This window comes from Oryx dammah, unplaced genomic scaffold, assembly GCF_014754425.2.
Source record: "Oryx dammah isolate SB20612 unplaced genomic scaffold, SCBI_Odam_1.1 HiC_scaffold_18, whole genome shotgun sequence".
NCBI lineage: Eukaryota > Metazoa > Chordata > Mammalia > Artiodactyla > Bovidae > Oryx > Oryx dammah.
Window position 1 is genome coordinate 81,097,672 of NW_024070202.1, and position 25,364 is coordinate 81,123,035.

A 25,364-nucleotide genomic window follows, 5' to 3' on the forward strand; every position below is an offset into this window, starting at 1 on the left:
CATCTTTTCCATAACAAATACTGAATTTTCACATAAAAAAGCAAACTTAGATTAGTAATAATCTTTTATTTTTACTACAACTTTTCTCAAATTACCCTTACATTTAAATTTCCTCTCCATTATTTCTTAATGAAACATATGACTTAGAAAAGATAATCCCAAACTGTTAACTTGAGGGTAAGAAAGCTTGCTTGCTGAAAATTTAGTAATTCATTTCTGCCAAGCAATCATTCAAAATATTTCGTGAATACCATTTAATTCACCCAGTGAGGACATAACATTGGCGCCATATAGGGTACTTCAGTGTTTCCTAATTAACCTTTCAGTTAGTGGAGTATGGAGTTCAGAAGTAGCCAGTGTTGCTGTTCAGTCGCTAGGTGTGTCCGACTCTTTGTGACCCCATGAATTGCAACATGCCAGGCTTCTCTGTCCAGCACTATCTCCACGTTTTCTCAGATTCATCCATTGAGTCAGTGATGCCATCCAACCAAGTTATTGGCAAGTATTATTCATACTACCATCTAAACATTTTAATTACTTCTTTTTGCAAATTCATGCTTTTTTGTGTGCTCCCTGAATGCTTTCCTTCATTTTATTTATCTTTTGAAATACTGACTTTCATTCTGTTGATATTTTGAGTCTTTTGATATTTGCATTTACTCTTCTTTTACGGAATAGTAAACACAGCTCAATTAATTTTTAGCTGTGCCTCTATTACAAGAATTTAGTTACAAATTTTCCTGTAAAGCCTGGTTTGGTTGCATTACACAAGTTTTACTTCTGTAAACAGCTTCATTGAGGTATATTTTACATGTGGAATTTTCCCATTTCAAGGGTAAAGATTTTTGGTAAATTTACCAAAAGGAGCCATTATAACCATAAACCAGTTTTAGAATATTTTCCATCTAACAGGTGCCTTTGTGATCATTTACAGTTAATTTGCATTCCCACTGGCCAGGCAACCATTAATCTACTTCTGTCTTCATAAATCTGCCTTTTTTAGGCACCTCCTAGAAGGCAATGGCACCCCACTTCGGTACTCTTGCCTGGAAAATCCCACGAACGGAGGAGCCTGTAGGCTGCAGTCCATGGGGTCGCTAGGAGTCGGACACGACTGAGCGACTTCACTTTCACTTTTCACTTTCATGCATTGAAGAAGGAAATAGCAACCCACTCCAGTGTTCTTGCCTGGAGAATCCCAAGGATGGGGGACCCCGGTGGGCTGCCGTCTATGGGGTTGCACAGACTCAGACACAACTGAAGCAACTTAGCAGCAGTAGCAGCAGCAGCAGAAATGAAATACTGTAGTGTCTCATGTCTGGCTTCTTTCATTAACATGTTTTGAAGTTCATCCATGTTGTATGTTTCAGTTCACTTCTTTTTTATTAGTGGTGGTTTACCACTCTATAACATTTTTGTATATCCACTGAGCAGTTAACAGACATTTAGAATGTTTCCAGTTTGGGGCTATAATTAATGAACATTTGCGTGCATGTTTTGGTGTGAACATGCATTTTCTCTTGGGAAGAGATGAACGGTTGGAATTGCTGGGACATAGTTAATTTACTTTTACAAAGTTGTCAAGTTTTCCAAAGTGTCTGCACCTTTGTACATTAATTGATATCAATGTATGAGAGCTGCAATTTCTCCATATTCTCACCAATATTTGTTATTTGTGAATAAATTAGGAAGTCTTAATTATACTTTTTCTGATGAGTGTGAAGTGATATCTCAATTGTTTTTATCCCTAATGACTAATGAGGTTGATCTTTTCACGTACTTATTAGCTATTTGTGTATCTTCTTTAGTGAAATGTCTATCCACATCTTCTGCCCATGTTCTAACTGGGTTGTCTTACTGAATGATTAGAGTTCTTTTAAAATCTGGATACAAGTCCCTTATTAGATATGTGATGCAATCTTCTAGTCTATCTCTTTTCATTTAATTCTGTCCTCTGAAGCACAAAAGTTTTGAATTCTAATGAGGTCCAGTTTACCAACTTAAAAATTTTATGTACCATTCTTCTGGTATTATTTACAAAATCTTGGCCTAACCCACAATCTCAAAGTAGTTCTGTGTTTTCTTCTTAAAGTTTGTTTGATACATTTTTACTGAATTTTTGTGTATGATGGGAGGTAAGCACCTCAGTTCACCCTTTTGCACGTGGACATCACTTTCCCAACACCATTTGTTAAACAATTTTTCCCATAATGAATTGCCTCACTACTTCTGTCTACTATAAATGTAAGGATTTATTTCTGGACTCTCAATTCTGTTTGGTGGGTAGCCAGAGAGGAGGTCTGAAAATACCTGCTCCAAATAGCAAAGGAAATTGCAGGCAGATCCCTTACCAGCAGTACCTGCACTATGGAACCTCCAAAAAGAAACAGATGCAGCAATGAGGCACAGGTGGAGAAGGAAAGTGGGGGTGAGAGGAGGGAAGCCAAGCAAGCACAATGTCTACATTATGAAAACTCATTTCTTAAGTCTAGTTTTCATCCCAAACCATATTATGTTGATTATACCACTAAGACAAAATAATTATATATAAGAAAGTCTCATCTGTGAGTTGTTTGTTGTCGTTGGTACTGTTTGTATGGGGGGGTTGTTTTTTGTTTTTACTAGACTTTATTTTTTGGAGCAGTCTTAGGTTCACAGGAATATTGCGCAGAGGGTACAGAGATTTCCCATATATCTCCTACCCCACATTATACACAGCCTCCCCAACTAAAAACTTCCCCTACCAGAGTAGTACCTTTGTTACAACTGATGAACCTAAACTGACACATCAAGTGAGTTCTTCTATTTTTTTCTGAAATATTCACCAAACGCTGAATCATAGTTATTGCTAAGGAGTGGAATGACAAAAAAAGTTTTAGTTCAAAGTTACACATTTGTGTATCTTTGGCATTTTCTCCCCCAGACATGCATTTCTTCTGTTAAAAGTATAGAAAAGTCCTGTGCTCCACTCGACTATAATCATCAGGAAGAAACTATGAACAATAAGGCGTTTGTCTCTATTTATATATTTCAATCGTGTGATTGGTATTTTTACAATAAGAAAACACAGCTTTTGCTTACATTAATAAATATCTTCACAGAACGACTTAAAATCTAATTGTTTTGTAAAGTATATTTTCCAATTAGCAGCTAAGCCAACTTTTAAATTCTTTCCTTTTTAAAATTCCATGATTAATAACATGTCTATGGGAGTAAGCATGATTAAAAAGACAAATATGTTAACTCTGATCACCAGTATGTGAGAAATGGAGTCTTGAGGTTCACATCTGTGGCCCTATGAAACATCCGTCTCTTGCAGCTGTTTCCCTTCAAAGGTTCAGGATGGTGAGGTCACCCAGTCTTAGAGACTGCAAGCCCACCGACAAATCAGCTGCTGATTTGCAGTTAGTCTATATCATCTTTGTTAAAGCTGTGCTCAATGGGCCATATAGTCATTTAAGGCTACAAGGTTCTTTCTAAACCATTCTTTGCTCTGTTAGTTTCCTGACAAGCTAAAGGTCCCTTGAGAGTTCGTAGAGCTAAAACTTCAAGTACGGTGACTTCCATAACTAAACCCACAGGAACCAGCCAAGAAAGTTGCTCCAAATATGACTTGAGTCTTGAAAAAAAATTGGGGGGGAACTTTAATGCCATTTAACTTTAAGAGTATCAAGATGATCTGTGACAGAGATACAGGTTTACTCTAAAACACACCTTCTTTCCAAACGTGACCCATGGGTTGTACCACATCAGAGTCACCTGGGATGCTGCTTCAAACTGTCAGGCTCTTGAATCCTGCCCCAGACCTGCTGGATCTGAACAACTGAATGTGAGACCCAGAAATCTGTTTTTTTTCCAAAGCTCCCTGGACACTTACACACCTATTAGAATTGCCAAAAAACAGAACACAGACAATTCCAAGTGCTGGTGATCATATAGAACAATAGGAACTCTCATTCATTGCTGGCTGGAATACAAAATGGTACAGCCATTTGGAAGACCGTTCAGTGGTTTCTTACAATACTAAGTATAATCTTACCATATGATCTGGAAATTGCACTATTGGTATTTACCCAAAAGAAGTTGAAAACTAGGCCATTCAAAAACCTACACATGGATATTTACAGTAGCTTTTTTTTCATAGTTGTGAAAACTTGGTACATACAGGCAACGGAGTACTACACAGCACTAAAAAGTAATGCGTAATCAAGTCATGAAAAGACATGGAGGAAATTTAAATGCATATCAATAAGTGAAAGAAGCCAATTTTAAAAGGCTACATAGTGTATGACTCTAATTATGTGACATTCTCGAAAAGGCAAAACTTTGGAGACAATAAAAAGATCACTGATTGCCAGAGTGGGGGAGACAGGAAATTAACTGATAAGCACAGAGAATTTTTAGGGCATTGAAAATACTTCATGATTCTATAATGATGGGTATATGTCATTACATTTTTATGCAAACCCATAGAAGGCACAACACAAAGAGTGAACCCTAAGGTAAACTACGAGCTTTACCCTAAGGTAAAGTATGGGGGATTATGATGTGTCAGGGTAGGTTAACTCCTGGTTTAAAAAAAGTACCATTCTAGTGAATGATGTTGATACACTCCGGTGAGTGTAGGCTCTTCATGTGTGGGGCAGGGGATACATGACAAATCTCTGTACATTCCTCTCAATGTTGTAAACCTAAAACTGCTCAAAAAAGCACATTTAAACATTCCTCTCAATGTTGTAAACCTAAAACTGCTCAAAAAAGCACATTTAAAAAGCACGGTGTAGGTGACTTTCCTACACCATAAGTTTGGAAATCATTTTACGGAAGAGCGATTCTCAGACTCTTCTGCACACTAGCATGATCTGGAGAGCTTTTAAAAATCCCAGTGCCCAGGCCATGCCTCATACTAATTAAACCAGAATCTCTTAGGGTGGACAAAGGCAAGAGTTTTTGAAACTTTCCAGATGATTCCAATGTACAGCCAAGTCGAAGCATCAGTGTTATAAACTAAAACCTCAACATGCAGCTTGGTGGTGGTGGTGGTTTAGTCGCTAAGTTGTGTCTGACTCTTGTGACCCCATGGACTGTAGCTTGCCAGGCTTCTCTGTCTGTGGGATTTTCAAATTCAGTCTTTATGAGTGTCAAACACTACTCAAGTTGAAATTTTTAACAAGAATTAAGAACAAAAACAGCAAAAATGTTTAATACCCAGTTAGTTATTGTGGCAACAAAAAAGACTTTGTATGCTGCCATAAAAAATGTTAAGTATGAGTTAAACACAGAAAAGTCCTCATTACCAATATGACAACAGATAAAAAAGAGGAGGAAGTTTTTCAATAATTAATGTGAGTCAAGCAAGGATACTTATTAAGTCCAGGCTTCACTGACAGAAAACTTATGCTCTAAATATTACAGATCAGTTTTATTACATATGATGGAGGCAGTGACCAATATTGTGCAACTATTTCATACTATTACAAATCAATCTGCAACAATTTAAGGATATTTATAAGCTATGAAGGAGATTTTCAATAAGGTATCAATGTCAGAGAAATAAAATGATTCAACAAGCTACTTTCTCAAGTCAAGGCCTTTTGTAGTTAAAAGACTGAACTATGTACTTTGTTTTCCCTCAGTGGCTTACAAGAGAGTAACATACCTTAGTACAGTGGACTTGAAACTACAGTTACAGAATTTTAAAAGCATGTATTTACTCAAAGAATTACAAATTTCAGACTCAAACTGCACTTATAGAGTGAACAAAAGGCCAAAGGAGAATGTACTCATTTTACTATTGCAGCCTGGCTTGAGGTCAATAGAATCAAAAATATAAAAGAATTACAGAGCAATTTAGTGGAAAGGAAGTCATCATTTCAGAAAAGATTCAATGGTTTACATGATTTCAAACCATGCTTTGTTTCTGCAGCTTCCTTGAGATAAAACCTCAGAATGTATCTGTTTTATCACCCACCCTATAAGTGTGGTTCAGCTTCAGGAGGAATGGACTGAACTGAAAACAAACTATCCCACCAAGAAGAAGAGTAGTCTTGTAATTTTAGAGATAAATATATCGATTCTAGAACAACCCCAAAATTTCTGGCAGTTGTCTCTCAGCAATTAAAACAGCAATGTTTTAATCCTCTGCCCCTATGAAAATCCACCAAAAAACTAAAATTGCTGAATTAATCATTGATGTAAAACTTGAATCAGAATTAATATGGTCCTTCACTCATATAGAACTCAAGATTTTTTTAATATTAACTAAAATTTATATATAAAACCAAAACTTTCTGTAGCCACATCTACCTGCTAAAGCGGTGAACTGGTTTTCTACTGCTACTGTTAAAAATGACCCCACGCAACATCCACCACTTACTGCCATTGTCAGATCTTAAACTACTAACTCTGATCTTCATGCCTCCCTCTTATTAAAAAAATCTTGTAATTACATTGGGCCTAGGGAGATAATCCAAGATAATCTCCCCATCTCAAAAGTTTTTTTTTTTTTTTAAGATTTTTTTTTTAAGAATGTGGACCATTCTTAAAGTCTTGATTGAATTTGTTACAATATTGCTTCTGCTTTATGTTTTGGTTTTTTGGCCTCAAGGCATGTGGGATCTTAGTTCTCAAACCAGGGATCAAACCCACACCCCCTGCATTGGAAGGCAAAGTCTTAACCACTGGAACACCAGAGAAGTGCCTCAAACATCTTAACTTAATCGTATCTGTGATGTTCCTTTAATCATGTAACGTAACATAATCACAGGTCCCGGGGATAAGGACATGGACATCTTTCCTGGCCATTGTTTGGTCTACCACAGGTAATAATAGGGAAAGAGTAGAAAGTGGACAAAGGTTATGGTTAAATACCACTTTTTACTTTCAAACAAGTGGGAAAGAAATAAAGGAAATACTGGACTCTCTATGCATGTTCCCATTCTTCTGCATTCTGAGACTGTTCTGGCCATTGCAATAGCCATTAACTAACTATACGTGGCTATTAAGCCTTTGATGAGGATATTTCAAATTAAGATGAGCCATAAGTATAAACTACTGGAGAAGGAAATGGCAACCCACTCCAGTGTTCTTGCCTGGAGAATCCTAGGGACAGGGGAGCCTGGTGGGCTGCCATCTATGGGGTTGCACAGAGTAGGACACAACTGAAGTGACTTAGTAGTAGTAGTAGTTAGTATAAGTATAAACTACATTTCAAATGTGAAAGACAGTACAGAAAAAATGTAAACTATCTTTTCATTAGTTTTATATCAATTTTCCATTTTGAAATAAAAAAATTTTGGCCTATTAAATAAAATATGTAATTAAAATTAATTACATTTGTTTTTACTTTCTCTAATGTGGTCACTGGCTTCCTAGGTGGCACAGTGGTAAAGAATCCCTGCAGGAGACTCAGAAGATTTGAATTCGATTTCTGGGTTAGGAAGATCCCTGGAGTAAGAAATGGCAACCCACTCCAGTATTCTTGCCTGGGAAATCCCATGGACAGAGGAGCCTGACAGGCTACAAAGAGTCACAAAGAGTTAGACATGACAGCAACTGAGCATGCGTGTGTGCACACACACACACACACACACACACACACACACATAATGTAGCCATTAGAAAAACTTAAATTACATATGTAGGGAGGTAGCACTTGAAACTGTTAATTTTATGTGTCAACTTCTCTGGGCTCAAGTCCTAACCCTAGCACCTCAGAAAGTGGCCATATTTGGACATAAGGTCTTTTAAGATGTAACCCTAAGTTAAAATGAGGTCAATTGGATGTATCCTAATCCAATATGACTGATGTCTTTATAAGAAGAGAAAATTTGGACACAGACATACATGTGCAGAAAGAAAATGATGTGAAAACACAAGGAATGATAGCCATCGACAAGCTAAGGAGAAAGGCCTGGAATAGATCCTTCCCTCATGGCCCTCAGAAGAAATTAACCCTGACAACACCTTGACCATAGAGTTCAATCCTCCGGAACTGTGAGAAAACAAATATTAGGTTGCTTAAGACACTCTTGAGAAATCTATATGCAGGTCAGGAAGCAACAGTTAGAACTGGACATGGAACAACAGACTGGTTCCAAATAGGAAAAGGAGTACGTCAAGGCTGTATATTGTCACCCTGCTTATTTAACTTACATACAGAGTACATCATGAGAAACGCTGGGCTGGAAGAAGCACAAGCTGGAATCAAGATTGCCAGGAGAAATATCAATAACCTCAGATATGCAGATGACACCACCCTTATGGCAGAAAACAAAGAACTAAAAAGCCTCTTGATGAAAGTGAAAGAGGAGAGTGAAAAAGTTGGCTTCAAGCTCAACATTCAGAAAACGAAGATTATGGCATCTGGTCCCATCACTTCATGGCAAATAGATGGGGAAACAGTGGAAACAGTGTCAGACTTTATTTTGGGGGGCTCCAAAATCACTGCAGATGGTGACTGCAGCCATGAAATTAAAAGACACTTACTCCTTGGAAGGAAAGTTAAGACCAACCTAGACACCATATTCAAAAGCAGAGACATTACTTTGCAAACAAAGGTCCATCTAGTCAAGGCTATGGTTTTTCCTGGAAAAACCATGGTCATGTATGGAGGTGAGAGTTGGACTGTGAAGAAAGCTGAGCTCTGAAGAATTGATGCTTTTGAACTGTGGTGTTAGAGAAGACTCTAGAGAGTCCCTTGGACTGCAAGGAGATCCAACCAGTCCATTCTGAAGGAGATCAGCCCTGGGTGTTCTTTGGAAGGAATGATGCTGAAGCTGAAACTCCAGTACTTTGGCCACCTCATGCAAAGAGTTGATTCATTGGAAAAGACTCTGATGCTGGGAGCGATTGGGGGCATGAGGAGAAAGGGACAACAGAGGATGAGATGGCTGGATGGCATCACCGACTCGATGGACATGAGTCTGAGTGAACTCCGGGAGTTGGTGATGGACAGGGAGGCCTGGCGTGCTGCAATTCATGGGGTCGCAGAGTCGGACACGACTGAGCGACTGAACTGAACTGAAGACACCAGTCTATGGAACTTTGTTATGGCAGCCCTAGAAAATAATACATCATGAAAAGGGCAACCAAAAACAGACTGAGTATGTAAGAACATCGGACAAATAGACTTTGAGACAAAAATTGTTACTAGAAGCAAAAGAAACTGCATTGTATAAGGATAAAATCCTCAATTTAGCAGTAAGACATAACAATTATAAACATACATTTATTAACAAGAGAGCCTCCAAAACGTGAAGCAAAAACTGATAAAACTGAAGGAAGCAAAAGACAATCAGACAGTAATAGTCTTTAAAATACCACTTTCAATAATAGATATTAATATAACAACCAGGCATAACATCAACACAGAAATAGAAGACTTGAAATGCAAAAATGCAGATCAAAACCACTTCATACCCATTTCAAAAGCTAAAGTAAATATTATGGAGAATGGCAAGTGTTGACAGGAATGTGGAAAAACTATAAACCTCACAAATTGCTGGTGAGAATACAAAAATAATACAGCTGTTTCAGAAAAAAAAAAAATTTAATAGCCCCTCAAGTGTTATACAAAACTTTCCCATATATACCAATTAGACCTAACAAACATCTATGCAACACTCCATAACAACAGCAGAATACACATTCTTCTCAAGCACACCTGAAACATGTTCTGTGAGTGCACATAGGCTCAGTCATGTCTGACTTTCCAACCCTATGGACTACAGCCTGCCAGTTTCCTCTGTCCCTAGGATTTCCCAGGCAAGAATACTGGAGGGGGTTGCTATTTCCTACTCCAGGAGATCTTCCTGACCCAGTAATTGAACGCATGTCTCTTGTGTCTCCTGCATTGGCAGGCGGATTCTTTACCCCTGAGCCACCAAACACCTTCCAAGATACACCGAAAAACAAGCCTCAGCAAATTTAAAAGGCTTAAAACTCCGTAATGAATGTTCTCCAACTACAATGGAATGAAGCAAGAAATCAGTAACAGAAGGGTATTGGGAAATTTACAAACAGGTGGAAATTAAACAAAACATTCTTAAAAACTAACAAATCAAAGAAGAAATCTCAAAGAAAATTAGAAAGTAATTTGAGATGACTAAAAACAAAACACAACACACTGTAACTTATGATATGAAGCTAAAACAGTTCTTAGACGGAAATTTATAACTGAAAATACCTATATTAAAAAAGAAAAAGACTTCAATAACCTAACATTCTGCCTTAAAACACCTCAAAAAGAAACGCAAACTAAACCCAAAAGTAGTAAAAGGAAGAAACTACTAAAGATAAAAGTAAAATTAATGAAATATAGAATATAGGAAACCAGTAAAGAAAAGCAATGAAATCCAAAGCTGGTTTACTGAAAAGATCAACAAAATTAACAAACCTTAAACTAGACTGACCAAGAAAAAAGAAAGAAGACTCAAGTTATTAAAATCATGAATAAAAGAGGGAATATTTGTACTGAATTTACAGGAAAAAAGCATTTTATAAGACTACTATTAAAAATTATTTGCCAATAAATTAAATAAGCTAAATGAAATAGAAAAAAATTTGACAATGAATCAAATTACTGACAGACTAAATAATAAATAGAAAAACTGAATAGACATACAATACCCAGATTAACAGTCATAAAATTTATCCCAAAAAAGTATCAGCTCAGGCTTTTTTAGCTTCACTGATGAGTTCTAACAATTAAATAAAAAGTACCAATTCTTCACAAATTCTTCCAAAAACTAGAAGAGGAGAAAACAACTCATTCTATGAAATATCACCCTGATACTAAAACTGGTGTGAAAAAAGAAAAAATCACAGTAAGAAGAAATGACAAGGCAATTCTCCTTTTTGAATATAGACCTTAAAATTCTTAGCAACATACTAGCAAACTAAATATAGCAACTATACCAATATTCACACAACAAAATCAACTGAGATTTTCCCCCAGGATTTCAAAATTGATTTAATACACAAAACTCAATGTCAGTTGTTAATCAATCAATAATCAAATAACATTAACAGGATAAGTGATACAAACCAGATAATGGTCTCAACAGTCACAGATATAGCATTTGCCAAAATCTAACACTCTTTCATGATAAAAATATTCAGCAAACAAAAAATAAAAGAAATTTCCTCAATCTGATAAAGACCATCAGTGAAAAAAGCCACAACTAATAGCACACATACTGGTGAAAAACTGGATTTTTGGCCCTGAAATCATGAAAAGAAAAGAATGTCTATTCTTGGCACTTCTATTCAACATTGTACTGGTGTTCTTTCTACTCAGGGCAATAAGCAAGAAAAGGAAATAGAAGGCATCTATATCAGAAGAAGTAAAACTACCTGTATTAATAGATGACATGACTTTGTATACAGAAAATCTTATTATCCACTAAAATAACTGTTAGAACTAGAAACAAGCCCAGCAAGGCTTCCCTGGTGGCTCCGATGGTGAAGAATCCACCTACAGTGCAGGAGATACGGGTTTGATCCCTGAGCTGGGATGATCCCCTTGAGGAGGAAATGGCAACCCACTCCAGTATTCTTGCCTAGAGAATTTCATGGCGAGCTACAGTTCATGGGGTTCCAAAGAGTCAGATATTACTTAGTGACTAACACACAGCAACACTGCAAGATACAAGGTCAATGTACAATCATTATGTTAAGTTCTACTGCTCAGTGCTAACCATATGACTTACCAAAATTACTCTCCCAAAAGATAGGCCAAGATTTCTTATATTTGTATACCTCTCTTAAAAGCTAAAATATATTCCTCAGTCAACTTATTCATCGTAACACTACCAGGAATAACAGCATGCTTGGCACCAAGAACTCAATAAACATTTAAGAAAATAAATGAATGAATGAATGAATACTGGGTGGGCCTTATACTCTTAAGGAGAGTAAAAGCATAGCACAGTCTCTGTGCAGATTGAGTTCAGGTCCCAACTCTGCTATTTATTTATCTATGTGACACAGGGCAAGTTACAATGCTATTCTATGTTTCTGCTACCTCCTCAGTAAAATAGGGATAACAGAACTATTGGGGAAATAAATTAGTTAATATATACAATGTGCTTAGAACAACACTTAGCATAAAGTAAATATAAGTTTTATTATGTTATTAGTTCAACTTTGGAAAATGTAAACAGTCTATACAATACACCGTCTACTCCAAGGTCAGCAAGTGTATAGCACTTCTCACAATGTTGCACCTTATATTATTATGTTAAGAATCACAGCACTCCTTTTCCAGAACCTGTCTTGACTTTCTCAATACCAGTCTCCAGTAAGCCCAAATAGGAGAAAAAATTTAACACTGTTTGCAATGCTGTGTTGATTTCACTGTCATTCTACAAAAACAGCACCAGAACACAACATTTGCTCTACAGGCTTGATCTAGTACCCTGCCAATAAATTCTCTCCCCACAAGAAAGAACAGTCTGTTACTGACTTCTAACTTCTAATGGGCCTACTAACCACAGAATATTGGATTATTATTTAGATTAAATGTCACCTCCCATTTATTTAGATGACTATTTAGCCAGACTTAGTGTTAATGTCAACTTCTAAGGGATGTCTTTCATTGGGCCTTTGTCAGTTCCTAGGACATGCCAAGTTTTGTCCTGTTTCAGGCTTTTGTATTAATTGTTCCCTCCATCTGGAATAACCTTGCCCTGGCTAACAGAACTGTCCCTGTTATCTTTATTAAACTGTTTATTTCCTTATGCAAATTTATGACTTATCATTTGTATTGTCTATATATCCAACTGCAATGTAAATTTCATGGGGGCAGGAAACTGGCTGGTTTATTTATCACTTGTATAATTTGGCATAAGAAAAAAGTGTAGATAAATGGAAAGATGAATAACGGATGGATAAATTTTGTTAGTTCAGATTCAACTTAATTTCTTAGTACCTAAAATGAGTAAAGACCAAAATTATAACATTTAAAGTGAAAATATATTTAGTATACAGCATTTGCCATAATAGAAAAGTAAACTAAGCATTTTAGAAGATTTTTCTATAAAAATGGTTGAAATCAAAACAGTTTCCCTTTCGTTCTCAATTATCTAGAAAATAAAAATAACCAGAAAATCAAAATTTCTAAGCACTTTAGCTAATCAGCTGCTGGTATATAACAACTGTAGACTACAAAAAAATTGAAAAAGTATTTGTCCTTATACCTCATATATATATTCTGTGAAGAACTGAAGTGATTTTCCTAGAAATTAAATGTTTTATCTACTAGCTGCAATGATGACATAAGACTTGGGACCAAATACCTATGTTCTACCAGGAATCAGTTGGACCATAACTTAGAGCAGGTAAAGAGCCACAGACAATACAGAGGATGTAATACTGTATTTTAGTCTACCAGTACATAAAATTTTCTGACCCTAGAAACCACAAAGTTGAAGGTGGAATTGATTAACTTCACAACAAAAACAAATTGTTCTAACTCTAGTAAGAGAATAGAACTAAGATTGGGAAGCCTACATTTAGGAACAATCGATTAGGTTCACTATTCTACAAGATCCTGCAAAGAAAAAATTTAAATTCAGGGAATATTTGTCAAGACCAATGACTCTTTCTCCTATTTCTTTTATATTTTTATCTTAACTATCTTGCTAATTTTCAGAACATTTTGAAAGCACCAAATTGTTTTAAAGAATCTAATGAGAGAATTAAGTTACATCACAGTGAAATATGTCTTCCTGTTTTATTCTTTTCTCCTTTGAGACATTCTCCCAATTACCAATCAGCACAAGTTAAAAGCCCTGGTTTCCCTCACTATGGCCTACATCATATAAAAATATGACATGTCCATGAATATAAGTAAAGATTTCATCTGTACAAAACCAGAGCATCCTCCATTATACACTTGCATCTTGCCTAACCTTCTTTAAAAAAAAAAAGTGAACAATGTTCTTTAATGCAGTCAACTTGCAGTTAATCAAACCAACAGTAAAAAATGATAACATAAAATAATTATATAAAATTCTTTGTAATTTCCTTTGGAAATCATCTGATTTCTCATTTTTTGGTGTGTCTTTACCTTCTTACCTACTCATCCTAATATCAGTTAAATGTTCATATTCATTTATCCCCTAAATTTAAACTGAGAGAGAAATGGGAACTCTTAGCAAATTACAGAACAAAAATTAGATGGGGATTAAAAATTGGCCACAAGAATCAAGGAGACACAAGAGATGCAGTTTCATCCTGGGTTGGGAAGATCCCGTGGAGGAGGGCATGGCAACCCACTCCAGTATTCTTGCCTGGAGAATCCCATGGACAGAGGAGCCTGGCAGGCTATGGTCCATGGGGTTGCAGAGTCAGACACGACTGAAGTGACTGAGTGTGCACACATGAACAACCAAGGACTGGCAGGCTGGCAAAAGCCTTCAAGGCTGGAATGCATTAGGCTTTTTGGGGAGATTCAAGTGCAAACTTGTAGTGCCCAAATACTTGAATTTTGTGATAATATACTTTTTTTTTCTTTCTCTCCCGACTCCAGTCTCTCAACTTCTTTGGTCACAGACTGCTGTTTCTCCATTTTTCCACCCTCTATTCACCCGTCAGCATAATCTCAACTTTCAGCTTCCACTTCTTTCCTGGATGCAAGATAGTCTTTCTTCACAGATTTGGCACATTTTAGGCTGTTCTCAAGGATATTCTTCCAGAGCTGACTTATTAATTAGGTACAAATTGCCAACATCTGTTGGCTCATAGAAAAAGCAAGAGTTCCAGAAAAACATCTACTTCTGCTTTACTGACTATGCCAAAGCCTTTGACTGTGTGGATCACAACAAACTGGAAAATTCTGAAAGAGATAGGAATATCAGATCACCTTACCTGCCTCCTGAGAAATCTGTATGCAGGTCAAGAAACAACAGTTAGAACTGGACATGGAAAAACAGACTGGTTCCAAATCAGGAAAGGAGTACATCGAGGCTGTATATTATCACCCTGCTTGTTTAACTAATATGCAGTGTACATTATGAGAAACGCTGGACTGGATGAAGTACAAGATGGAATCAAGATCACCAGGAGAAATATCAGTAACCTCAGATACATAGATGGCAACCCACTCCAGTACTCTTGCCTAGAAAATTCCATGGATGGAGGAGCCTGGTGGGCTACAGTCCATGGGGTCAGAAAGAGTCAGACACGACTGAGCAACTTCACGACCCTTATGGCAGAAAGCTAAGAAGAACTAAAGAGCCTCTTGATGAAAGTGAAAGAGGAGAGTGAAAAAGCTGGCTTAAAAGTCAACATTCAGAAAACTAAGATTATGGCCTCTGGTCCCATCACTTCATGGCAAATAGATGGGGAAACAATGAAAACAGAGAGAGACTTTATTTGGGGGGCTTCCAAAACCACTGCAGATGGTGACTGCAGCGAAGAAATTAAAAGACACTTGCTCCTTGTAAGAAAAGCTATGACCAACCTAGATAGCATATTAAAAAGCAGAGACATTACTTTGCTAACAAAGGTCGATCTAGTCAAAGCTATGGTTTTCCAGTAGTCATGTATGAATGTGAGAGCTGGACTATAAAGAAAGCTGAGTGCTGAAGAATTGATGCTTTTGAACTGTGGTGTTGGAGAAGACTCTTGAGAATCCCTTGGACTGCAAGGAGATCCAACCAGTCCATCCTAAAGGAAATAAGTCCTGGGTGTTCATTGGAAGGACTGATGTTGAAGCTGAAACTCCAATACTTTGGCCACCTGATGTGAAGAACTGACTCATCTGCAAAGACTCTGATGCTGGGAAAGATTGAAGGGAGGAGGAAAAGGGGATGACAGACGATGAGATGGTTGGATGCCATCACTGACTCAATGGACATGAGTTTGAGTAAATTCCAGGAGTTGGTGATGGACAGGGAGGCCTGGTGTGCTGCAGTCCACGGGGTCACAAAGAGTCGGACACGACTGAGCAACTGAACTGAACTAAACTGATAGTGCCTAAGACCAACAATGCTTTAGGGGTACACATACATGCTTTAATTTTAATTCTTTTAAAATCAAAAGAAAAAATAGACATAATAACTAATTACATTCATCTTTACACCAATGCAATTATAAATATATAATTCAAATATATTTATGGAAGAAAGGATGCATAAAGGCAAAATTTTCTTGGGCCCACAGAAGTCATAATAGTCCTTGAATTCTGAGTCAGAACAACCCTACATCCTCCTCCATCAGAACTTGTCCATTCTAGCTGGATGGGTAACTCCCAGACCAGAGGTGACTATAGATTATTTATTCCAAATGTGATTTATGGTGATAGTTGCATAACTCACTAAATCTACTAAAAACTATTAAATGGTCACCCTTAATATAGGATGAATTTTATGATATATAAATATACCTCAATAAAAAAATTTAAAGATATAGATTAAATAGGAAAAGTAGAAATACAAGTGTATCTAGAGGTACAAAAAGATGAATTTCAGATTATTATGCTTGTTTATTCAAAAGTTTATCCATAAAAATGTGCTGCAATAAGGAGAGTTAAAATTTTATCTATCTTAAATATGAACATCTTAAAGGATGATGCTGTTAAAGTACTGCACTCAATATGTCAGCAAATTTGGAAAACTCAGCAGTGACCACAGGACTGTAAAAGGCCAGTTTTTATTCCAGTACCAAAGAAAGGCAATGCCAAAACATATTCAAACTACCACATAATTGCTCTCATTTCTCATGCTAGCAAAGAAATGCTCAAAATTCTCCAAGTCAGGCTTCAGCAGAACATGAACCAAGAATTTCCAGATGTACAAGCTCGATTTAGAAAAGGCAGAGGAACTAGAGATCAAACTGCCAACGTTTGTTGGATCACAGAAAAAGCCAGGGAATTTCAAAAAACATCTATTTCTGCTTCATTGACTAAACTAAAGCCTTTGCCTGTGTGGTTCAAAACAAACCATGGAAATCTTTCAGAGATGGGAATTCCATACCACCTTATCTGCCTCCTGAGAAACTTGTATGCAGAACAACAAGCAACAGTTAGAATCAGACATCGAACAACGGACTGGTTCCACATTGGGAAGGGAGTACATCAAGGCTGTATATTGTCACCCTGCTTATTTAACTTATATGTAGAGTACACCAAGTGAAATGTCAGGCTGGATAAATCACAAGCTGGAATCAAGACTGCCAGGAAAAATATCAACAACCTCATATATGCAGATGATAGCACTCTAATGGCAGAAATGAAGAGGAACTAAAGAGCCTCTTGATGAGGGTAAAAGAGGAGAATGAAACAGCTGGCTTAAAGCTCAGCATTCAAAAGACTAAGATCATGGCATCTTGTCCCATCTCTTTATGGCAAATAGATCAGGAAAAAGTGGGAATGGTGGCAGATTTTATTTTCTTGGACTCCAAAATCACTGCGGATGGTGACAGCAGCCACGAGATTAAAAGATTCTTGCTCCTTGGAAGAAAAGCTATGATATGCCTAGACAGCGTATTCAAAGGCAGAGACATCACTTTTCCAACAAAAGTCCATATCGTCAAAGCTACAGTTTTTCCAGTCACCATGTAGGGAAGTGAGAGTTGGACCAAGAAGAAAGCTGAGCACTGAAGAACTGATAATTTCAAATTATGGTGCTGGAGAAGAGTATGAGAGTCCCTTTGACAGCAAGGAGATTAAAATAGTCAATCCTAAAGGAAATCAATCCTGAATATTCATTGGAAGGGCTGATGCTGGAAGTGAACCTCCAATACTATGGCCACCTGATCGAGGAGCTAACTCATTGGAAAAGACCCTGATACTGAGAAAGACTGAAGGCAAGAGGAGAAGGGGACAACAGAGAATGAGATGGTTAGATGGCATCACTGATTCAATGGACACGAGTTTGAACAAACTCTGGGAGATAGTGAAGGACAACGAAGGCTGGAGTGCTGTGGTCCACGGGGTAGCAAAGAGTCAGACACGACTTAGTGAATGAACAACAGAATATGAACCGTATACAAATAAGGATGAAAAAGTGAATCAAAAATGCCAAAACATTCTATATGTGAAAATAATTACAGAAGTTTGGTGATAAAAAAAAAAAACAACTCATTGTAGTAGTAATTAGGGGAGCCTGGTTGCAATTAAGTCCAGGAAGGATATTAAAACTTCCAAAAGATATTTCTCTAAGCCACAACAGAAGAATAAGAGCAACAGAATAATTGGAACCACATCCAAACCCACTTCCTTGTTATTTACCAATATCATCTAAAGAATAGATGCTGGCATTAGACAATCTTCAGTTGACAACTTTAAATCACATTAAAACCAAAAAAAAAAAAAATCAAAGAATTTTATGACATGGGTTAAAAGTTTATAGCCTTGAAACTACAAAAAAAAATTGGTGCCCACTACAAACCACATCCCGGCAACTGTCATGTCTCAACAGTGAAATGGTTTTGTTGTGGTTGAGGCAATCATCTCTAAGTTAATTATTAGCTACTATTCAAATCAAGTGTAATTTGTCTATTGTACATTAGAGCACTTTTAAGAGAAGGGTACAAAATTTCATTTTTAGCAACTGATATTGAATGTTATAATCATTCATTTGTCATCCTATGCAATGCAATCAAAATGAGTAGAAAACTATGTTTATCACCACTGCATGAAATGGCAGTCATTTTTCAGGCAGCTGAAATTAAGTTCAAATGTTATCTGCTTAATGACAGTGAACACTTATATAAAAAGAGAAAATGAATCCTTTTTTTAAAATGTGCTTTCCTATTATGTTACTTTGAAAAGTATCTAGAACTAGCACTTCCCATTTACATAAAGCAGATTTTAATCATTTTGTGGTTTGGTTTTGGGATCTAAAATAAATCAATGTTATCTTAAATTGAAAGACTAAGTGAAGTTAGGCAAGATTTCTCTATTATGAAAAAATATAATAATTATGATAAAATAATGTCAATAGCCATTTTTTTAATCTCAGCATATTTTTAACACTGGAAATACTTTTTCAATAGCCTCATAAAATTAATATTACTCATCAGCAGAATACTTTCTAATATACAAAGAATTTTTCATATCCTTTGTTGCACCAGAACCTCAAAACAATCCAGTGTGTTAGCATGGAGAATAGTTTTTGATGAGCTGCACGTCATCCTACTTTTGCATTCCAGTCCCCTATAATGAAAAGGACATCTTTTTTGGGTGTGAGTTCTAAAAGGTCTTGTAGGTCTTCATAGAACTGTTCAACTTCAGCTTCTTCAGCATTACTGTTTGGGGCATAGGCTTGGATCACCATGATATTCAATGGTTTGCCTTGGAAACGAACAGAGATCATTCTGTCATTTCTGAGACTGCATCCAAGTACTGCATTTCAGACTCTTTTGTTGACCATGATGGCTACTCCATTTCTTCTAAAGGATTCCTGCCCACAGTAGTAGATATAATGGTCATCTAAGTTAAATTCACCCATTCCAGTCCATTTTAGTTCACTGCTTCCTAGAATGTCGATGTTCACTCTCGCCATCTCCTGTTTGACCACTTCCAATTTGCCTTGATTCATGGACCTGACATTCCAGGTTCCTATGCAATACTGCTCTTTACAGCATCGGATCTTGCTTCTATCACCAGTCACATCCACAGCTGGGTATTGTTGTTTCTTTGGCTCCATCCCTTCATTCTTTCTGGAGTTATTTCTCCACTGATCTCCAGGAGCATATTGGTCACCTACCGACCTGGGGAATCCTCTTTCAGTATCCTATCATTTTGCTTTTTCATACTGTTCATGGGGTTAGAAAACTAACATCATGGCATCTGGTCCCATCACTTCATGGCAAATAGATGGGGAAGCAATGGAAACAGTGTCAGACTTTATTTTGGGGGGCTCCAAAATCACTGCAGATGATGATTGCAGCCATGAAATTAAAAGACGCTTACTCCTTGGAAAGAAAGTTAAGACCAACCTAGATAGCAAATTAAAAAGCAGAGATATTACTTTGCCAACAAAGGTCTGTCTAGTCAAGGGTATGGTTTTTCCAGTGGTCATGTATGGATGTGAGAGTTGGACTGTGAAGAAAGCTGAGTGCTGAAGAATTGATGCTTTTGAATTGTGGTGTTGGAGAAGACTCTTGAGAGTCCCTTGGACTGCAAGGAGATCCAACCAGTCCATCCTGAAGGAGACCAGTCCTGGGTGTTCATTGGAAGGACTGATGCTGAAGCTGAAACTCCAGTACTTTGAGCACCTCATGCGAAGAGTTGACTCATTGGAAAAGACTCTGATGCTGGGAGGGATTGGGGGCAGGAGGAGAAGGGGACAACTGAGGATGAGATGGCTGGATGGCATCACCAACTCGATGGACGTGGGTCTGAGTGAACTCCAGGAGTTGGTGATGGACAGGGAGGCCTGGTGTGCTGCGATTCATGCAAAGAGTCAGACATGACTGAGTGACTGAACTGAACTGCCCATCATCCTTTTTCTCTTCCTTTGGCCAAAAAATAACCCTACTATTCTTTAAAGAAATCACCTCTCCCCAGTCACAGCAGTATGGTTTGGGTGGAGTTAACCCCATCCACTGTACCAGAAATGGCTTAAGCCAATTAGTATTCTTTATTTTTCAGGTCTCATTCATTGGTTCAGGAATACTCACTTAACTCAGCCACTTAACGGTCACTGTCTTGTGTTCTAGCACTTCTAGGCAAGGGCACTTCTTTTTTGTTCCATGGGAACTAATGAAAGATTCTGAAACTTTCCTGAGTGGTACAGTGGAAGGATGTAAGACCTGAAACAGAACTGCTTTTTTTAAAAAAATGGACCATTTTTAAAGCCTTTATTGAACTTGTTACAATGGTGCTTCTGTTTTATGTTTTGCTTTTTTGGCAGTGAGACACGTGGAATCTTAGCTCCCTGACCAGGGTCCCAACCTGCACCCCCTACATTCTAAGGCAAGGTCTTAACCACTGAACCACCAGGGAAGTCCTGACAACTGCTAACAACTTTAGTGCCAAACAATGAAGAATGGAGAAAAAGGGAGGGAAAAGGAGAAAGACTGAGCACAGAATGAAAGCAGGAAAGTGAAGAAAGACAAGAAAAAAACAGAGAAAAGAGATGCCTAAGTCAGAAGAAGAAGCCCTTATCAGAAGAAAAGAGAGAGTCCCGAGCCAAAGAATTAGGGTAGAGACACAGCATCAAAACAAAAAAAAAAAATAAAAGAACTTAGGCTATAGTGGGTTCAGAGAATGAATAGGCTCTTATCACCAACTGCACTACACTTCAGGAAGGACTTCAGCATAAATTATTACCTGCACGTCACCACCTTCAGAAGCTCTCTGATACTGCCCACAGATCAGAGGTTATTCTGAAGTGGCAACAGCAGCAAGGATTCAAGGAAACATGGTCATTGGTTGAAAAGACCTAACAGAATTTACAGATGGAGAAATAGAAGTCTTAAAAAGTTAAAATTCAAATTCTGAAGCATGACATATATAAGGTCCAACCACATTCTGTAACCCTGTCAGGGCACCACTGTGAACTATCTATACCTCCAACTTTTCCATCCAACTTAGTTGCCTCTTCTAGTAAACCCTGAACAGCAACATTGCCTTCTGCTCCAACCTTTGGAGCACAGAAGCTGGGACACAGTGACTATTCAGTGAACTAGAGCTGAAACAAAAAAATCCCATCATCCCATGACTCTAAATGCTATTTTTCTCAAAATTCTCATATTTCTACAAAAGCACTTATCCATAACATTAAATTGCATGACAGTTTTCACTCACAGGATCTAAACATGATTAGATATTGATCCAGAAGGGCCTACTTGGTTGCACTGTCTTACTGCAGCTCTTGGCAGGCTTTGGGGAAGCAGGGGCAGTCTCACTATTTGTTTTCTTATTACTGAGTGTTCTTCTGCTCCCCCTGCCTCTTACTCAATTTGCGTTCTCTTTAGCTTCACCAAAGGAAAGCTGAAGCTTGCCTGTCTTTCAGTGCCAAAGCTTTTCCTTCATTAAGCAGGGACAAGAGAACCAGTCAGGATGTCAGAAACCAGAGGTCTTGCTGTGACTCAGCTGCTCAAACAGGTCAACTTCTCTTAGCCTCAGTTTTCTTATAAGTGAAATGAAAATAGAAATTCCTCATCTACTTATCTCCCTCAAATGATGATTATGAGGGTTCAATAAAATAATATGTGTGCAAGTGCAAAGCCTTAAAATAAGGCATAATAGATTTTTATTGTTAAAAGGTAGTTAATGACATTGGCCAAGTTATGAAAACAAAGTAAGTGTCCATCAATGAATCTCACTTATATGTAGAATCTAAATTTTTTTTTAATTTTTATTTAAAAAAATACCAAGGTCATATATATATATTGATGGTTGAAGTGAGGGACAGGGGGTGTGCAAAATGGGTGAAGGGGGTCAAAAGGCATAAACTCGCAATAATAAAATTTTAAAGTTAAGGAGACATAAAGTACAGCATGGTGACTCTATATTGCACATTTGAAAGTTGCTAAGAGTATATCTTAAAAGCTATCACAAGAAAAATATATTTGTAACTTTATATAGTGATGGAAGCTAACTAGACTTATTATGATGACCCTTTCACAATATATACAAATACCAGATCATCATGTTTACACTGAAACTAACATAATGTTCTATGTCAATTATAAACAGATAGCTAATGAGTCTTAAATACACTAGTGATTTTAGCAACCTTTGACTGGGTTACCTGTAACACAATAGGCTAAATCACTGCTACTGGATTCACAAAAAGCAAATCATTTCATCATTAGTTGTTTATCAAGTACTTATCCTAAGTCAATCATTCACTACTTTTTTCTAATTTTCCCTAGCAAATCTAAGGGATATGAGGCATATCCACTGGTAACAGTGGTTCTCTGACTTATCTCCAAAGATTGGTAGACCTGCTATTTGACAAATACTTGGTCTTTGAAGAGGCCACAAACATAAATAAAAAACAAACATTACTCCCTCACACATGGAACTTACAGCCTCAGGGAGCAACGCAAACAACAAATTTAGACACACACTCTAAGTATGCGTGAGTCTGTACTTACTGTACTCTCACTTTGAAACAGCCCCACCAGTGACGTTACCCACCTTCATTCCCACCCCCAGGGAAGCACACACCTCCAGATTGTGAATCACTGTGTTAGGTGTCAGAAGAGAATTAAACTCTATAATACTCTACAAGAAATTTTTTTCCCAAGTTAAGAATTGACATACTATAAGAAAAGCAGTCCAGGTAAAGATTAGGAGACCTAAGTAGAACCTCAAATACAGAACTGGCTGCATAATTTGTGAGTACTGAGGCAAAATGAAAAATGTAGGGCCTCTCATTCAAAAACTATTACAGATAGCTAGTGAGCTCGGAGAAGGCAATGGCACCCCACTCCAGTACTCTTGCCCAGAAAATCCCATGGACGGAGAAGCCTGGTAGGCTGCAGTCCATGGGGTCGCTAAGAGTCGGACACAACTGAGCGACTTCACTTTCACCTTTCACTTTTATGCATTGGAGAAGGAAATGGCAACCCACTCCAGTGTTCTTGCTTGGAGAATCCCAGGGATAGGGGAGCCTGGTGGGCTGCCATCTATGGGGTCGCACAGAGTCGGACATGACTGAAGCAACTTAGCAGCAGCAGCAGCAGCAGTGAGAAGCTGCTGTGTAGCACAGGGAGCTCAGCTCAGTATTCTGTGATGACCTAAGTTGGGGGCTGGTGGGGAGAGGCTCAAGAGGGAGAAGATATGTGTGTGTATGATTCACTTTGTTGTATAGCAGAAACTAACACAATATTATGAAGCAATTATATTTCAATTTTAAAAATTATTAAGAATTTCAAGGCAGTGACAGCAGAGCGTTTAAATTAAGCCCAGTGCCTTCTGTGACTGCATAGGTCACAAACTCATGAAACCTTCATAGATTCCATATTTACTGGGTGTGCAGTTTTTATGCAGTGACTTAACCTATTTCAGGTTCCTTGCAGCTATAAAATTAAAGAAGGGAGGAAAAGACTTTCGACTTCACTCCATACCTAACCTCTGCCTCTCTGTTAAGGAGATAGATCATTCATTTGGAGAGAGTTCTTTCACCCTTTTATATAACCATTAAAACTCTGACTGTAATTCAAAGCTAGTAATGAAAACCCATTAATAGTATTTATCTTCAACCAAATTAATGTTTCTTGCCTCTATATACCACCTTAATTTTGTCTAAAAGAAAACAAAAAGTCTCCAAAGGAGAGTTCCAAGTTTACTATTTTCCCACGTTAGTTCAGTTCAGTTCAGTTCAGTCGCTCAGTCGTTTCCGACTCTTTGCGACTCCATGAATCGCAGCACGCCAGGCCTCCCTGCCCATCACCAACTCCCAGAGTTCACTCAGACTCACGTCCATAGAGTCCGTGATGCCATCCAGCCATCTCATCCTCGGTTGTCCCCTTCTCCTCCTGCCCCCAACCCCTCCCAGCATCAGAGTGTTTTCCAATGAGTCAACTCTTCTCATGAGGTGGCCAAAGTACTAGAGTTTCAGCTTTAGCATCATTCCTTCCAAAGAAATCCCAGGGTTGAATTTAAATCTGAAATTCCCAACTGAGGTTTCTATGAAGTATTTTTTCCCTCACTAAAATGTCTCCTTGAACAAATTAGATATTTTCTTTTTTTTCCTCTCCCTGAAAAATTATTCAGAAGCAACCTCCACATACGGTACAACGTCTAGGTCTCATCCAGTGAAAAGTAGGCAAAATGTCAATTTGAGAGTGAGTTAAATAACCCTTTTATTCCACTTGCTTAGTGCTTAGCACTTGGCATAACATAACTGACAGCAATACAAACCAAGTGCTCTTAATCAGGAGCTTATGGAAAGAATTTTGGGAAGTAATTAACTTGAATGGAAAAAAATTATACCTTTATTTTCATTAACCTCTAAATTAAATTTAGCATTTTATTCCATTATGAACGTAAGCAACAAACCACAGGAGTAGGTTGTTGTTGTTGTTGTTCCATCACTCAGTCATGTCCGACTCTTTGTGACCCCATGGACTGCAGCACGCCAAGCTTTCCTGTCCTTCACCATCTCCCGGAGCTTGCTCAAACTCATGTCCATTGAGTCAGTGATGCCATCCAACCAACTTATCCTCTGTCATCCCCTTCTCCTCCTGCCTTCACTCTTTCCCAGCATCAGGGTCTTTTCTAATGGGTCAGGTCTTCATATCAGGTGGCCAAAGTGTTGGAGCTTCAGCTTCAGCACCAGTCCTTCCAATGAATAGTCAGGACTGATTTCCTTTAGGATTGACTGGTTTGATCTCCTTGCAGTGCAAGGGACTCTCAGAGGTCTTCTCCAACACCACAATTCAAAAGCATTAATTCT

General features: G+C 37.8%; 1 protein-coding gene across 1 annotated transcript in view; it reads right to left on the bottom strand.

Annotated features, from left to right (window-relative positions):
• Nucleotides 1-25,364, bottom strand: part of SUGCT (succinyl-CoA:glutarate-CoA transferase) — a 776,171-nt gene that overhangs the window by 645,481 nt on the left and 105,326 nt on the right. The window lies entirely within an intron of this gene.